This window comes from Gracilinanus agilis, chromosome 5, assembly GCF_016433145.1.
Source record: "Gracilinanus agilis isolate LMUSP501 chromosome 5, AgileGrace, whole genome shotgun sequence".
In the NCBI taxonomy this organism is placed as follows: domain Eukaryota; kingdom Metazoa; phylum Chordata; class Mammalia; order Didelphimorphia; family Didelphidae; genus Gracilinanus; species Gracilinanus agilis.
The window spans coordinates 146,477,326-146,493,310 of NC_058134.1; the positions used below are offsets into that span (position 1 = coordinate 146,477,326).

The following is a 15,985-nucleotide window of genomic DNA, read 5'->3' on the forward strand; positions in this document are numbered from 1 at the left end:
TCCAATGCAGGAATATCTTTTGGCAATGTGTCACATTGCAAAGACTAGAGAAACAAACTTCTCATGAAAAATCAGCAGTGAACAGGGGCTGGTAACTTGTCTTTGCAGCAATGGGCCAAGGAACATTGTTCAATATACTGGGCCTGGCCATAGGCTTTTATAATAATGCTTTTGCAGAGGAAAAGAGATGTTCAGGCATTGAGTTAATAGTAAATGTGGAGATAATCATTCTCAATATTTTTTTGGCTTGACTAAAAAAAAAAGATCCTCGAGAATTTTTTAGTATTTGGCATATGAAACTAATATTTATATTTACATACATATGTATATATAATATGTATCTGTATAAATGAATTCATGCATGTATATTGTGGAAAGGGGGACTGCCATCCAGGCTGGAGAATTTTCACCCAGTAAATTCCTTCCACCAATATAGAATAGCAATTTGAGTCATCATGGAAAAGCACTAAAGCTGGCCAAGGAATAAGTTTCAGTTTCATATATACAAGTGTGCATGGGAGAAGTTCAACTTCATCTCCATTAAGAAACTCTATGAGATCAATGGCTGTGAGAGCCTTCTGAGGAAATATTCCCATTGAAATGATCATTGAAATATAGGAAGAAGGAAGAGAGAAAAGGTATAAGTATGTCTCTTAGATTTCCATTTTAGATCAGGAAATTCATAAAGTAGACCTTGTTAACAAAGAGATACTAAAGCTTTTGGACATTGGCAGTTTATTTAACCTAGGTAATAATTGGGATGAACTTCAAAATACTGAAAGAAACTGAATCTGTGATTGACAATTTAAAAAAGAAAAACACTTAAAAAACTGCATCATGCACTCAATGCCTCCTTTGCTCAGATGACCTTCATCATTTAATTGGTGATGGTGATCTTCACCTTCTTGTTTTTTACCCTTATACACAGCAGAATCATTGAGGATTTTATTTGCATCAATTTCAACTTTAGCTTCAATCTAAAGAATAACTCTTGAGAAGGTGGTATTCCTGTGACCTCAAATTTGCCAAGCAGGTTGTTATCCTTTGTCATTGCTTTCTCATCTTCATAAATTTGAATAAGCACACCAGACTTGTTGTTGAAGTAGGTAGAGAAGGTCTGAGTCTACTTATGGGTGGTGGTGGTGGTGATATTGCATTTAATCAGAATTTTCATATCTCCACCAGCAATTTTGATTATAAGAGGAAAAGGTGTGATGTCAAATAACAGCAGGTTCTGTACATTCCCAGATTTATCTCCAGACAAGATGACAGAGTGGAGAGCTATGCCAAAGACAATAGCTTCATAAGGATTGATACTCTTGTTCAGCTCCTTGCCATTGAAGAAATCCTGCATAAACTTCTGGATTTGAGGGATCTCAATAGAACCACCCACCAAGATGGTGTCATGAAACCGTAATTTATCTAGTTTGGCATCTGGTAGGACCTCTCCCACATGGTCCAGTGTACCAAGGAAGAGGTTGGCATTTGCCCCTTCAAAATGGACCTTGGTGATAGAGATATGAAAGGGAGTCAATTTCAATACTGGTCTGGATACTACTAGAGGTGAGAGTGAACTTTGTATTTGATAAGTAATACACAGATGGCAGACAGCTCTCTTTTTTTCACTAATAGCTTTATGTTTTTTTCTTGAATATAGCAACTGAATGATTAACAATAAGGTTATCAACTGGAGAAATTCCATGTGAACTAGAAAGACCTCCAGGAATTGATACAGAGAAAAAAGTATCAGAATCATGAGAAAATTGTACACAGAGATTGATACATTATGGCATAATTGAATTTTAATAGCCTTTTCTACTAGCAGCAATGCAATGACCCAAGATAATGCAGAGGAATTTATGTGAAAGAATGCTATTCTCATCCAGAGAAAGAACTGTGGGAGCTGAAATGCAGAAGAAAAACATATAATGGATCACATAGTTCAATATGGATATTTATAGGGTTTTCATGTTAAAAGATCATATGAATAATATGGAATAGGTTTTGAACAATGATATATTTATAACCCAGGCGAATTGCTTGTAAGCTCTGGGAGGGGGAGTGAAGGAGGGGAATCATAAATCATGTAACCATGAAAAAATATTCTAAATTTTAAAAAAAGAAAGGAAAAAACAATAATGTTTTCAAAGCCCTTCCCACCAAGTGAATGTACTCAGCTGTATACTTGACTTTAAAGACTCAGTCTTCAATTATAAGAATTGAGACATCAAAGGTATCACTTCCAACATCAATGATCGACACATTTCTTTTGGCACCAAATTTTTTGTCCAAGACATAAGTAATGGCAGCGGCATTTGGCTTCATTAATGGTTAGGAACATATTGAGAACAGGAATGATTCCAGTATCTTTGGTGGTATGATTGGGAATTTTTGAAGTAGGCTGGTCCTAAGGCAACAATATTTGTGGCAGTCTTTCCAAGGTAGGCTTCAGCAATTTCCTTCATCTTGCTCAAAACCACAGAAGATATTTACTCTGGTTAGAAATTTTGGTGTCCCCCTTTGTATTACACTTGGATCTTAGGCCTGCCTATGTCATTAACCACCATGAAAAAGCAACACTTCATGTTTCACTGTACAACAGCATCATCAAATTTGCAAAAAAATAGACATTTGGCATCAAAGACTGTTGTGGAATTCATAACATCTCGATTCTTTGAAGAATAACTGATTAAGCATTCTGTGTATATGAAAGTGACATGTTTGCTGAGATGTCAGAGATTTAAGCTGACTATTGTGGAGCAAGGAGGACTACTGCTATGTTGAGATGTAAGAAGTTTTCTCAACATGATTGAAATCAGAGATTCAGACCAAAATTGTTCTAGCAATTTAGCAGGGTAATATCACATAATAGATTTGAGAGTTATTTGTTACTTATTTAATAATAAAAAGTAGACCAAAAATACAAGGAAATAATCTACATTGGATCTCTTACACTCAGCCAATTCTTCGCATCTTCAAGTGTATTTGTTCACAGTAGCAACATAATGATCTATTTATTATCTTTCTATGGGTTATGATGAGTAAAGACTGGGAATATGGGGTGTTTTTAGGGAATATGGGTTGCATAGGACAAATTAGGAAAAGTCAGGTCTAGAATTACAAGGTCAAGGTACTGCCCACCTTCAAGTGTCTACAGACTCTCATCTCCCCTTCTGCTTGAAGATAAAAACAAAAACAAAAACAAAAAGCACAAAGTCCTTTCACAATTAGAACTATAATACTTGATGTATTTGTCAATTATATGTATTCTAGCTTTATTTCCTAGTTCACATAACAGGGAACATGTGAATAAGAATACTGGTTATCAGAGAAATACTTGTTCAAGGAAGGGTAGTGATTATCTTGGATATTCCAAAGCATAAAGAGTGTAGGAGGACTACTAGGTTTGTGGATGTGGACTAGTCTCTGACTATTAGGACATAAAGACCTCCTTGTGGCCAAATGCTGAAGACGGAGTGAAGAAATTATTCTAATGCCTATCATATTTATCATATCTATTTCCAGAAAAGGCATAGGATAGTAATTCCTCTTGGTGAGAAACGTTGGTGAAATATGGGGAAGCAAGAATCTTAACTATACAAATTATACCAATTACAAGGGTGAAACAGGCATTCAGTGAAGACTAATACTTCTGATTTGAAGGTTGGAAGAACACTTTTCATGACTGCTTGTCAGCCTTTAGTATTCAACCTTTCACCCACCTCTCAAATGTGGCTTCAAAACACTGCTGCATGGAGTTCCGGGTTAAGACGGCGGCAGAGTAAGAAGCAGCTCTTAACCTCTCCTGACCGAAACACACAAAACTCCTCAAGGGGACATAAAAACAAGCCCAGACGAATGGAGGAACCCCACAACAGGGCACAGCATGGAAGGTACGTGGAATCGAGGCATTTCAATGCTATAAAGGGGTGAAACAGCTCTCACTAAATCGCAGCTGAGCATCCACCCCACCCCCACCCCCTCCACACACAACACCTATAGCACCGAAGCCAGCTAAAAAGAAATAGAGCAAGTTTGGGGCACCCAGCGAGTCATTGGCAGCTCTGGGGCCTTTTCCTGAGAGCAGCAAGATTTAAGACCACAAAAAGCTAACGAATGCACACAAAATTTGAGAGCAGGAGCAGGGCGCCGAGAGTGGACGCAGGCCCCAGAGTGCGGGCTCAGAGAGCAGGCACCTGTGGAGGTGTGGGTGGAGGCAGACACAACCACAAGCTAAAGCTCTGAATCCCTGAGTGGGGAACCAGTGCAGACGGGTATACAACTGTGGAAGCAGCGCTCTGAGACTTGTAAAGAAACCTCTGGCAGGCAATCAAGCAAGGGGGTCCACCAGGGGGCTTGAGCACGGACAGACCCTGAGCGCGAGGATAAACCTGAGAAGCTGCTGGGCTAATGATGGCTACCCAGTCTCAGGAAGTTCAGAAGAGAAAGATTAACAACAAGAAAAAGAAGTCTTTAACACTCGACAACTTTTACAAAGAGAAAATCCAGACAACCGAGCAAACAGAGGAGGAGAACAAACAAGCATCCGGAACCTCCTCAAATAAGGAAAACTCCTCACAAGCTATGGAAGAGTTCAAAACTGAGATTTTGAGGAAAATGGAAGAGATCTGGCAAGAAAATAACTGTTTAAAAGGTAGAATCTTGCAATTGGAAAGTGAGGCTCAGAAAACAAATGAACTGATAAGCAAATTGAACACCAAAAATGACCAGATTGAAAAGGAATACCAGAAGATTATGGCTGAAAACCAGAAGATTATGGCCAAAAACCAGAAGATTATAGCTGAAAATCAAAAGATCATAGCCGAAAACCAAAAGATTATAGCCGAAAATCAATCCCTAAAGGCTAGACTTGAGCAAGTAGAAGCTAATGATCTCTCAAGACAACAAGAAAAAATAAAACAAAGTCAAAAGACTGAAAAAATAGAAGGAAACATGAAATATCTCAATGAGAGAGTGACAGACCAAGGAAACCGGTCTAGAAGAGACAATTCAAGAATAATTGGTCTTCCAGAAAAACCAGAAATTAATAGAAACCTGGACTCCATACTAACAGAAATAATTAAGCAAAATTTCCCTGAAGTCCTACAACAAGAGGGCAATATAGACTTTGAAAGGATTCGTAGAACACCTGCGACATTCGATCAAGAAAAGAAAACACCCAGAAATGTAATTGCCAAATTCAAGAGTTTCCAAGCAAAAGAAAATATCTTACAAGAAGCCAGAAAAAAATAATTCAAATATCAAGGAGCACCAATCAGGATCACAAAGGATCAGGCAGCCTCCACGCTAAAAAATTGCAAGGCTTGGAATACGATATTCAGAAAGGCAAGAGAGCTGGGCCTGCTACCACGGATCAACTTCCCATCAAAATTGACTATATATTTCCAGGGGAAAGTATGGGCATTCAACAAAATTGAAGAATTCCAGGTAATTTGCACAGAAAAGACCAGGGCTAAATTGAAACTTTGATATTCAACCACAAAAATTGAGAGAAACATGAAAAGGTAAATAAGATACAGAGGGGAAAGAAAGTAAATTAATAATTTTTAAATTTGCCTTTTTAAGGGCCTCAGTGAGATCTGATTATCTGTATTCCTATGTAGAGAAATGTTATGTATAATTCTCTGTAGTGAACTCTATTCACTATTATAATATTCACTATTATAATAATCAGGAGAATAATTCACAGGGTGAGGGTGGAACACTAAATAATCTAAGATGGCATGGGGGATGGGAAAGAGGGGGTGAATAGAAGGGGACACCAAGACAAACTTGAGTGAATAAGAAAATAGGATATTCTATTACACACAAAGAGGACATGGGAGGGAGAGAGGACAAATACTATTATAAGAAGGAGAGGAAGAGAGCATTAAGATGTAATAATTAAACCTTATTCTTAGTGTAATCAACCCAGAGAGGGAAGAGTAGCTACTATCCACTGGGACATAAAACTCTAATCTAACCCTTCTGAGAAAGTTAGAAGGGATAAACCAAGGGGAGGAGGGAAGTGGGGAGGTCAAAAAAAGGGAGGGGAGAAGAGGGAGGGAATTCATAAGGCCTTTAAAAACAAAAAGAGGGGGGAAAATAAGGGAAGGGGTAGAAAGGGAAGTTAATCAAGGGAGGGGATAAGGGATAGCGGCTCAATAGCAAACCACTGATTTAAAAGAAAAAAGTATAAGGAAAAAGGGGGTAGGAAGAGGGGAGGATTAAAAAATGTCAGCAAATGCACAACTGATGATTATAACTCTGAATGTGAATGGGATGAACTCGCTCATAAAAAGGAAGCAAATAGCAGAGTGGATTAGAAACCAAAATCCCACCATATGTTGTCTACAAGAAATACATATGAGGCGGGTGGACATACACAAGTTTAAGGTTCAGCGTTTGAGCAAAATCTTTTGGGCCTCAAATGAGAAAAAGAAGGCAGGAGTGGCTATTATGATTTCTGACAAAGCCAAAGTAAAAATAGATATGATTAAAAAAGACAGGGAAGGTCATTACATCCTGATCAAAGACAGTATAAACAATGAGGAAATAACACTGCTCAATATGTATGCACCAAGTGGCATAGCACCCAAATTCATAAAGGAGAAACTGGCAGAGCTCAAGAAGGAAATAGATAGTAAAACCATACTAGTGGGAGATCTAAATATTCCTCTGTCAGATCTAGATAAATCAAACCGAAAAATAAATAAGAAAGAGGTAAGAGAGGAGAATGAAGTCCTAGAAAATTATATTTAGTTGATATGTGGAGAAAAATAAATAGGGACAAAAGGTATACATCTTCTTTTCAGCTGCACATGGCAAATTCACAAAGATTGACCATGTTATAGGGCATAGAATCATTGCAAACAAATGCAAAAGAGCAGAAATAATAAATTTAACCTTCTCAGATCATAATGCAATAAAAATAATAATTAGTAAGGGAACCTGGACAGGCAAATAAAAACCAGTTGGAAATTAAACAATAATATTCTCCAAAACCAAATAGTCAAAGAAGAATCATAGAAACAATCAACAATTTCATTGAAGAAAATGACAATGATGAAACTTCCTACCAAACTCTGTGGGATGCAGCCAAGGCAGTGCTCAGGGGGAAATTTATATCCTTGAGTGCATATATTAACACATTAAGGAGGGCAGAGATCAATGAATTGGGCATGCAACTCAAAAAATTAGAAAGGGAGCAAATTAAAAATCCCCAGATGAAAACTAAATTAGAAATACTAAAAACCAAGGGAGAAATTAATAAAATTGAAAGTAAAAGAACTATTGAATTAATAAATAAGATTAGAAGCTGGTACTTTGAAAAAACAGATAAAATAGACAAAGTACTGATCAATCTAATAAAAAAAGGAAAGAAGAAAAACAAATTGATAGTATCAAAGATGAAAAGGGAGACCTCACCTCTAATGAAGGGAAAATTAAGGCAATCATTAAAAACTATTTTGCCCAATTATGTGGAAATAAATATAACAATTGAGGAGATATGGATGAATATTTACAAAAATATAAACTGCCTAGATTAACAGCAGAAGAAATAGAATACCTAAATAATCCCATATCGGAAAAAGAAAATGAACAAGCCATCAAAGAACTCCCTAAGAAAAAATCGCCAGGGCCTGATGGATTCACAAGTGAATTCTATCAGACATTCAAAGAGCAACTAATCCTAATACTATACAAATTATTTGATATAATAAGCAAAGAAGGAGTCCTACCAAATTCCTTTTATGACACAAATATGGTACTGATTGCAAAGCCAGGGAGATCAAAAATAGAGAAAGAAAACTAGAGACCAATCTCCCTAATGAACATAGATGCAAAAATCTTAAATAGAATACTAGCAAAGAGAGTCCAGCAAGTAATTAAGAAGATCATCCACCATGATCAGGTGGGATTTATACCAGGAATGCAAGGTTGGTTCAACATTAGAAAAACCATCCACATAATTGACCATATCAACAGTCTAACAAACAAAAATCACATGATTATCTCCATAGATGCTGAAAAAGCCTTTGACAAAATACAGCATCCATTCCTATTGAAAACACTGAAAAGTATAGGAATAGAAGGACCTTTCCTAAAAATAATAAACAGTATATACCTAAAACCATCAACAAACATCATATGCAATGGGGATAAATTGGTAGCCTTCCCAGTAAGATCAGGAGTGAAACAAGGATGCCCATTATCACCTCTATTATTCAACATAGTACTAGAAACACAAGCAGTTGCAATTAGAGAAGAAAAAGAAATTGAAGGTATCAAAATAGACAAGGAGGAGACTAAGCTATCACTCTTTGCAGATGATATGATGGTCTACTTAAAAAACCCTAGAGAATCAACTAAGAAGCTTGTAGAAATAATCAACAACTTTAGCAAAGTTGCAGGATACAAAATAAATGCCCATAAATCATCAGCATTTCTAAACATTTCCCACACACAAGAGCAGCAAGAAGTAGAAAGAGAAACACCATTCAAAATCACCCTAGACAATATAAAATACTTAGTAATCTACCTACCAAAACAAACACAGCAATTATATGAAAACAACTACAAAACACTTTCCAAACAAATAAAACTGGATCTAAACAATTGGAAAGTCATTGATTGCTTATGGGTAGGATGAGCTAACATAATAAAAATGACAATTCTACCCAAATTAATTTACCTATTTAGCGCCATACCTATCAAGCTACCAAAAGACTTCTTTACTGAATTAGAAAAAAACTATAACAAATTTCATTTGGAATAACAAAAGATCAAAAATATCAAGGGAAATAATGAAAAAAAATTGTGAAGGAAGGGGGCCTAGCAGTACCAGATATTAAACTATACTATAAAGCAGCAGTCATCAAAACAATATGGTACTGGCTAAGAGATAGAGAGGAGGATCAGTGGAATAAACTTGGGGTAAATGACATCAGCAAGACAGTGTATGATAAACCCATAGAGCCCAACTTTTGGGACATGAATCCACTATTTTACAAAAACTTTTGGGAAATTTGGAAAACAATATGGGAGAGATTAGGTCTAGATCAACATCTCACACCCTACACCAAGATAAATTTAGAATGGGTGAACAACTTGAATATAAAGAGGGAAACTATAAACAAGTTAAGTGAACACAGAATAGTTTACTTGTCAGATCTGTGGGAAAGGAAAGACTTTAAAACCAAGCAAGAGTTAGAGGAAATTACAAAATGTAAATTAAATGGTTTTGATTATATTAAACTAAAAAGTTTTTGTACAAACAAAAACAATGTAGTCAAAATCAGAAGGGAAACAACAAATTGGGAAAAAATCTTTATAACGAAAAACTCTGACAGGGGTCTAATTACTCAAATATACAAGGAGTTAAAGCAATTGTATAAAAAATCAAGCCATTCCCCAATTGAAAAATGGGCAAGAGACATGAATAGGCAATTTTCAGGTAAAGAAATCAAAAGTATCAATAAGCACATGAGAAAGTGTTCCTAATCTCTAATAATTAGAGAAATGCAAATCAAAACAACTCTGAGGTATCTCCTCACACCTAGCAGATTGGCTAAAATGAAAGAAGGGGAGAGTAATGAATGTTGGAGGGGATGTGGCCAAATTTGGACATTAATGCATTGCTGGTGGAGCTGTGAACTGATCCAGCCATTCTGGCTGGCAATTTGGAATCATTCTCAAAGGGCTATAAAAGAATGCCTGCCCTTTGATCCAGCCATACCATTGCTGGGTTTGTACCCCAAAGAGATCATAGATAAACAGACTTGTACGAAAATATTTATAGGTGCACTTTCTGTGGTGGCAACAAATTGGAAAATGAGGGTATGTCCTTCAATTGGGGAATGGCTGAACAAACTGTGGGTGATGTGGGTGATGGAATACTATTGTGCTAAAAGGAATAATAAACTGGAGGAGTTCCAGGTGAACTGGAGAGACCTCTGGGAACAGATGCAGAGCGAAAGGAGCAGAGCCAGAAGAACATTGTACGCAGAGATTGATATACTATGGTAAAATTGAATGTAATGGACCTCTGTACCAGCAGCAATACAATGACCCAGGACAATTCTGAGGGATTTATGGTAAAGAATGCTACCCACATTGAGAGGAAGGACTGCAGGAGAGGAAACATATAAGAAAAACAACTGCTTGAATGCATGGGTTGGGGTGGACATGATTGAGGGTGTGGACTCGAAACGACCACACCAATGCAACTACCAACAATTTGGAAATTGGTCTCGATCAAAGACACATTACAAAACTAGTGAAAATGTGCATCGGCCATGGGTTGGGGGATAGCAGGGGGCAAAGGGGAAAGGAGGAGCATGAATCATGTAACCATGTTAAAAATGAATATTAATAAATGTTTGGGGAAAATATTTTGCATCTTGAGATAAACGATAAACTTTTACCAAGTTTTTCTTCTATTCTAACTTTCCAATCATCCATTCTTTCACGTACTAGAGCTTTCAGTGGTGCAATATAGACAGCCTGAACAGAACACAAAGACTCATGCAAATCAAATCAAATAAACTTAATATCTCCATAAAAAAATACTTTTGCATGCACAATGGCCACTTCACAGTAAAATCACATTGGCAGATACGTTAAACTAGGTTGAAAGTGACCAAAAAGTCACTGAATACATTGATGAGTTAAGGTTATATTTACCCTTAGTATGTAAAGAAGACTTCCTCTAGTGGAATGTGCAGATGAGAATAATTTGTTTAATGGCCATGATAATGGGAGAAACAAACATATATATGTATATATACATATATGTATATATATATGTGTGTGTGTGTGTGTGTGTGTGTGTGTATAAATTCCCAATATATATCCCAGTTGGATACATAAAGGATGATCTTCAAAGAAATATAATTTCTCTAACATGATACAGCCTGGAAGTAGCAATTTATTGCATTATAAACTTAGAGTCATATTAGATCTGAAGAAATATGAAATCCACTCCCCCTCATCCTTTTCCCTTTGCTTTTGTGCAATCAGAGAGAGAGAGAGATTGAGTAACTTACCCAGAGCCAGTAAGTGTCAGAGCTAGAATTGCATTGAATACCCTCTCACTGCAAAACTCAGAATTCTTTCTGCTATTCCATATTTCCTTTCATGTAAATAGGCCTGATACCCTTCGGTGATTATTTTCCCTGATTTTTCATTTTCACCTCTTAAGGAAAAGTTCAGGTTACTCTAGTTAGACACCTTTCTCTAACTGTTGTTAAAAGTCCCTCTAGAATGTACAAGTCATATCTGATGTAAGGGAAAAGAGGCTATTTTGAGTGCTGCAGATAGGTTAAAAGGCAGTAGTTATCTTCTATTTTGCTCTGCATTTAGGTTCTTGTACATCAATAGCATAAGCCTAAAAGCTGTAACTCTGTTCTTCGAACTTGGCGGGGCTCCCTTCATTGAAGCATCATTTGATAAAGAGATGACAGCCTACATTAAGAAAGTGAGTATACCTTTTTTTAGAAGAATGACTGTAAGGCTAGCAGAGCAGTGTGACAGGCAAATCAAAGCTGAGGAAGCAATAGAACAGATGAATTACCTTTCAAGATTAGAGACTGGGACATTGTCCTCTTTTCATATTTACTTGCTGGATGAATTAGAAAAGTCTGAGTTCCAAATTTTCACCTTGTTCAAAATCAAATAGTGGGGCAGATTCAATAACAATAGGTCAAAGGAATAAAAGTTTCAGCATGACACTGGAAATAGTCACATATCCTAAATTCTTTATCTTCTTTGCATACCTTTTAAGTTTAATAGCTTAAAGTTTCAAGAAAACTTTTGGGACACTCAGGTCTAGTGACTTTCTGTAGGTACTCATTCAATATTTATTGAATAGGTGCTCCTCTTTCTCACACAACTCTTCTTAGTAAAATTTTTCCCTTCCTTCAAGGTCATAGTTAAGCATTACTATCTCCTCCATGAAGCTTCCTGAATTTTACCCAGCTGAAAATTCCTTCTGTTTCAAATTGCTCATAGAATGTTGCCTGGATCTTTTTTTTTTTTTTTGCCTTTTTTCATATTCTGCCTTCTATCAATTATTTGTGTACCTGTCATTGACCTATCATGATGTCAAATCCTTGAAAAAAAGAATCTCTCTATTATTCAATCTTTTTGTCCCCAACTAGGAGAGGTAAGGTTTATAGTCAATAGAGAACCAACTCCCAAAATATCAAAGAATTGGGTTCAAGTCCCTATTTCTCACATCAAATCACTCAATAAACATTTTTTAGAATCTACTATGTGCCAAACACTGTGTCAGGCACCCTGGATATTAACTGAAGAATGAAACAATCCCTACTAACAAGGAAGACATTCTGATTGGGTGACTCTGGGTAAGTCATTTAGTCTCAGGTCCCAGGAAATTTTCTCAGACAATAGTGGAATATCATCTGAAATGATAGTGGAAACTTCTTTAACAGAAGCTTCTTATGCCAGTAATCATAGATCTAATACAATTTTTAAAAGGCACATAGGTAGATAAATGAATATGCATATACATACCCTTACATTCATATATACATATCTCTTAGACACATTCCAGAAAGTTGTTAAATGACTTTTGAATTGAATTGACTGAATAAATACAGATTTGGGAATGACTTTGTGGAATACTTGGCACAAGGGGAGGGGAGTAAATTTAGACCTGAAGATGTTGGGTATTAATCTTCAAAGTTAATGGGAGTAAGATAGCATTATCTCCTGGATTTTGAGGCTAGATCCTTAGACACAGACTGGTCAAGAACTTGAATAGATTAGTTGACAATTATTTCAATAGAATCTAATCAGGCATGAGTGAGGGGGAAAATATTAATACAGTTGTGACATCCTGGGAAAATTATTTAAATACTTTGAGCATATTGTTCCTCATCAACAAAAAAGGGAGATGCTTGCACTACCAAAGAGATTTTTAATAAGGATAAAATAGTATTTGTATAAAGAGAATTCTAGGGGGAAGCTAGGTAGTTTAGTGGACAGAGAACCAGGTCTAATGATGGGAAATCCTGGGTTCAAATCTGCCTCAGACACTTCCTATCTATGTGAGCCTGGATAAATCATTTAATCCCCAATTGCCTAGCCCTTTCCTTTCTTCTGCCTTAGAACCAATACATAGTTTTGATTCTAGGAAAAATTTTAAAGCAGAAGGTTACGTTTTTTTTAAACAGAGTTCTGACAATTGTAAAATACCAAATATTTATTTATTATAATAGCTAATAATAATAATAATGCACCATATAATTTATAATTTACACAGCATGCTTTTCAGGAAAAATTCCTGAGGGAAGGTGGTAACTAACTCAATTATAGAAAAGAGGAAATGGAGGCTTAGAAAGCTTAACAAGCTTGCTCAAGTTCACTTGCCCAGAAAATAAAAGAGCTGGAATTCAACCCTACATCTCCTACTTAAAATTCAGGGCTTAATACTGATTTCTTTATACTAGGGCAGATCATAATAATGCAGGGAGGTTTTGGTTATGTGTTTTAAGACTTATGTACAATATTTATAGCAATTTGAAATTGAGCTTGGCAATGATGTTCCTCAGTTGCTCCCATATGCTTGTCTTAGAAAGTAGCAATAAATCATTGATCTTACCAGTTATTGGTCCATCCAAATGAGCTTTGGTGAATTAATCCAATGGAATCTTCTTTCACATCTTTATTCACTGCTCAAGGGTTCAGTCTGTGAGACAACTATCAAAATGCATCTTATCTTAGCAGAAAGTCAAGTGACTCTAGTCCTAAAGAACCATTCAACACTAAATGGGTCAAAGGGCAGTCAGGCAAGAAACTAAAGTGATTTGCTGAAAGCAATCCAGAAGCAATGCAAAAATCAATAGATAGCTGAGAAAAGTTGACATGAAATAGACCTGAAGGTTTGGTCTTCTAGGCAGATGTGACCCTGTTTACCTATAAATAAACTGCTAGAAAGACAAAATTAGAGAAAAGTAAATAGTATTGGATCCTCCAATATGTTGGGGAGACACATGCATACACACATAGATAGTCACACATGTAGTCACATACACAACAGTCTACACATGAAATTACTACAAGAAAAATGTTGTTTGTGAGTTAATTCTTGATACAAGATGGGGAAAACCATAATTATATTCTGGGAATGAAAAAATGGGCTAGATAAAGAAAAGGAATTTTGAATACTTGTGCTATAAGGTCTTTTTCAAAGGTTGTGCACAACAAATCTAAATTCAGAATTACATAAAGAGTTTTATAAACAGTATGAAAGATGAATTATTGCAATAAAAGATGAATAAAAATTGGTCAACCATTTAATATTGGGGAAAATAGTCAATAGACTACTCATATACTACATTAGTATATCTACAATTTCAGGAAATTGTGGAGTTATTCCAAAGTACATTGGCTGGACACTGGAGAGCATGGGGCAGGTGGACTAACTAGAGAGCATGGGAATCACCTGGATTAGTTAGGCATGGATGGATAAGTTGTCATTGTCAACAGAGGAGGGCATATCACATTAGCAGGATCACAGATCTTATCTTTTAAAGAACTAGAATATTGGGATCTAAGCAACAAAAACTGCTAACATCCAATTGTTTCTAGTTAGATATTAGAAAGACTGTAGGTGACAAGATCTACAGTTAAATGTGAGAAGCTTGGCAGGTAGGTGGTGATATGACAGTCTCTTCAAAACTACTGATAACTTGATTTTCCAAGTTTTATATAAATTTAAACCAATGAGAACTTCTTTCAAACAAAGGTATGTGAAAGTTCCAGCTGAAGAGGAGCCCAAAGCATTGAAAAGCACTCTGCAGGACACACTAAGAAATATTGAGGACTAAGTGTTTCTGCTATAGATCAATTCCCATCAACTGAAAAAGCTGGCTGAATAGAACACACACACACACACACACACACACACACACACACACACATACACGCACGCACACACACACAAAGTCATGGAAACTATAAACTTGAAGGTTGTTATTTATTCAATGTTACAAAATTATACACTAAGGAGCAAATTTTCAAAGCATTTATGGGAGCTGGGCAGCTAAATCCCCCCTGTGCTGCTTTGAAATTTTACCCACCAGAGCATAACTACTACATTTGCAGTCACCCTTAAATTACTTTCTGTCTGACTTCAACACACATTTTTAACTTTTAAAGATAGTGTATTTTGTTCCATGCTTAATGTTACCTGTGTACTAATTCCAGAATAAGCCACAGTGGCCCTAATAAGATGTACTTTAAAGCCTGTGGTCATCACATCATGTAACATTTCATATTTAATATGCTTTTCCAAGAGCCTCTCCAAAAGAGCTCCCACTCCATTACCATGGTTTTTGTGTTTAAAACCTCTACACTATCATGGGATATAGGTAGCCCTTAGCAGCTCGTGATCTTCTCAGCTCATAGCCATCAGAGATACAGAAAATTTAGGTTTGGGTCAGAAGGGCAGAAGATTGTCTATAAAACCATGAAAATCAGAATAGTTCTCAGGAACACTCTTTATAAGTAGTCAAAGTAAATTACTGCCAATTTGCTTTTTTTTTGAGTGATTCTGAAGCACTTTCCCCTTTTTCTCCAACTAGAAATAATTTTTGTATGGCCCTAGAGAGAGACAGCATGGTCCTATGGAAAGGAATGATTTGAAGTCAAGTGATCTGGGTTCAAATCCATACTCTGCCACAGTCCTTCTGTGACCTTGAATAAGACACCTAATCTCCTTGAGGCTCAATTTTCTCAAAAGTAGAATGAGAGGGTTCAACTAGATCACCTCGCCTGTTCATTTGTGCTCTAAATCTTTATCCTTAGGAAAGTTACCATCTCTAGTTCCTCTGGATTAAGTATTTAAACAATCCTATTAAAATGAAATGATACTTCAAGGAAGAGCAAAACATAAATTCACAATAACTTCTTATTCAAGAAAGGTAGCATGACATAGTGAATAAAAAGCTAGTTTGAG

At 36.3% G+C, this 15,985-nt stretch overlaps 1 pseudogene; it reads right to left on the bottom strand.

Annotated features, from left to right (window-relative positions):
- Positions 1-767: 767 nt before the first annotated feature.
- Positions 768-15,283, bottom strand: LOC123249973 (annotated as a pseudogene).
- Between the last annotated feature and the right edge of the window lie 702 nt (positions 15,284-15,985).